We start from the raw sequence: 2799 nt of genomic DNA on the forward strand, positions 1-2799 counted from the left end.
CCACCATATGACCCAGAAATCCCACACCTAGGCATATATCCTGGGGAAACCAAAACTGAAAAAGACACATGTATCCCATTGTTCATTGCAGCACTATTTACAATAGCTAGAACATGGAAGCAACCTAGATGTTCATCGACAGATGAATGGATAAAGAAGTTGTGGTGCATATACACAATGGACTGTTACTCAGCCATAAAAAGGAACACATTTGAGTCAGTCCTAATGAGGTGGATGAACCTAGAACCTATTACACAGAGCGAAGTGAGTCAGAAAGGGAAACATAAATATCATATTCTAACACATACGTACAGAATCTAGAAAAATGGTAATGAAGAACTTATTTACAGGGCAGCAATGGAGAAACAGACAGAGAATAGACTTTTGGACATGGGGAGAGGAGAGGAGGGGGTGAGATGTGTGGAAAGAGTAACATGGAAACTCACATTACCGTATATAAAATAGATAGCCAATGGGAATTTGCTGTATGGCTCAGGAAACTCATGAATGAGACTTCCCTGGTGGCTCAGACGGTAAAGCATCTGCCTATAGTGCAGGAGACCTGGGTTCGATCCCTGGTTTGGGAAGATCCCCTGGAGAAGGAAATGGCAACCCACTCCAGTTTTCTTGCCTGGAAAATCCCATGGACGGCGGAGCCTGGTGGGCTACAGTCCAAGGGGTTGCAAAGAGTCAGACATGACTGAGCAACTGCACTTTTCAGGAAACTCAAACAGGAGCTCTGTATCAACCTAGAGGGATGGGATGGGGTGGGAGATGGGTGGGAGGTTCAAAAGGGAGGGGATATATGTGCACATATAGCTGATTAATGTTGAGGTTTGACAGAAAACAACAAAATTCTGTAAAGCAATTATCTTTCAATTAAAAAAAATTAAAAAAAAGAATTATCCAAGGCTAATCTTGTTTCATGAATCTCTCCCTTTCATTTATTTTTTGTTTTCTGATGGTGTATTTAAAACTAAAACCTGGATATCATATCACTACATGAACAAATGCTGAAATGTTAATCTCTAATTGATAACCTTTCTGTAACATAACCATCATTTCATTATTGACTCTAATAAAAATAACAATTATTTAAATGTCATCATATCCAGTTCATATTCAAACTACCTCAGTTGTCTCAAAAATATCCCTTTATAGATGGTTTGAATCAAGATCCAAAACCCACACTTGGAATTTAATTGCTATAGCTCTTCAATCTCTTTTATTCTACAGTTGCCTTCCTCCTCATTTTATTTTTTCATGTCATCAATTTTTCCAGGATATTTGTCCCTTATATAGTATGCTCCACATTCTGGATTGATCTGACTTTCTTATGGTGCTGTTTAACTTATTCTCTTACCTTCTGTATTTCTTTTAAATATCTTCTGTAAGTTCTATTTAGAGGGTTGATTAGGTTCTGGTTTGATTTTCAGGAAGAGTCTCTTATAAAGGCATAATTTACTTCTTACGTCATCATGTCAAGAGGCATAAAATGTTTGGTTGATTGACAGGTCAGTGGTATTGGCCTGCTTTCCACAACCTGTCACCTAATAGCTTTTGCATCCTTGGAGGCTCATTGCCTGTAACAACTTTTTCATTGTGGATTACAAGTGAGCCCTGGATGTTTTTTGAGCTGAGAAATGATATGTTCAGAAATGTGCCTTAGAAAACAGAGCCTGACAAAAGAATGCAGGGTGAAGTAGAATAAAGGAAGACTAAAGATGCTCACAGACTAAATTCTTGTTTTCGTGGAACAAGGGTACTAGCAACGAAATCGAAAGCTAGACTCAAAGGATTTCGGGGAGAATGAATATAGAACTTGTCAATAGAGTGCATTTACTGAATCAGACATAACACTTGAGTTTTTAGGCTTGCAGAGTAGCAGTGTGTTCAACAAAAAGAGGGAAGTCATGACTGGCTTGCAGTAGAAACTGAGAAGTTTGGTTTGGGAATGTTGAGCTGATGGCATATCTTGGCTTAGACATCTGGTGAGCAGTTGTGAATGCAGGGTTGCAGCTTGGAAAAGAATTTAGGACATAAGTCAGGTAATACTTAAAGCCAAATAGTATATTTGATAGCTGATGAAGGAAGTAAAATGAAAAGACAAAAGGTTTAGACACAAATGTGGGCAATCTTGACATTTATAGGCTTTGTCAACCCTCCATCTCAAAGCTCTGGTTTATTTAGTTTTGGTTTAGCCCAGGGTAACTCTGATGACTGGCTCAGCAGTTTCCCTTCCCATAGCTCAGCTTTCTTCTTTCTGATGGAAAGAAATGCCCTCAAGGCCAATATGTATTTCAACTCATGTTACTTTATTTTTCCCAAGGCCAGAATGTAAAAATATGACTTCTATTCTGCTACCTCCTTTCTCTTCCCTCAAATTCAATTTCCTTTCTTTCTGTGACCAGTCTATTATTTAGGGAAGTTTGATGGAGATGGTATGAAGTTAGGACCTTAGAATGGTGAAATAGAGGGCAAAGGCAACTTTTCTTCCCTTTGACATTAGGAGAGGGGGGCGGGAATGTGTTTGAAGACCGAGAAGAAGAATGCAAGGGCGCTATAATGGGTTTTTAAGTTTTATTTATTTTTTTAAATTTTTTATTGAAGTATAGTTGACTTACAATGTGTATTAATTTCGGCTATGCAGCAAAATGATTCAGCTATATATGTATATATATATATACACACACACACACAATTCTTTTTAAATATTCTTTTCCATTATGGTTTTTCATAGGATACTGACATAGTTCTCTGGGCTATACAGTAGGACCTGGTTGTTTATCCATTCTGTGT

At 38.0% G+C, this 2799-nt stretch overlaps 1 non-coding gene across 1 annotated transcript; it reads left to right on the forward strand.

Moving 5' to 3' along the window:
* The first annotated feature begins 515 nt into the window (after positions 1 to 515).
* On the forward strand, positions 516 to 587 carry TRNAY-AUA. The gene has a single exon. It is a non-coding gene; the product is annotated as a tRNA-Tyr (tRNA).
* Positions 588 to 2799: the final 2212 nt, after the last annotated feature.

The sequence above is a fragment of the Oryx dammah genome, unplaced genomic scaffold, assembly GCF_014754425.2.
Source record: "Oryx dammah isolate SB20612 unplaced genomic scaffold, SCBI_Odam_1.1 HiC_scaffold_3, whole genome shotgun sequence".
Classification (NCBI taxonomy): domain Eukaryota; kingdom Metazoa; phylum Chordata; class Mammalia; order Artiodactyla; family Bovidae; genus Oryx; species Oryx dammah.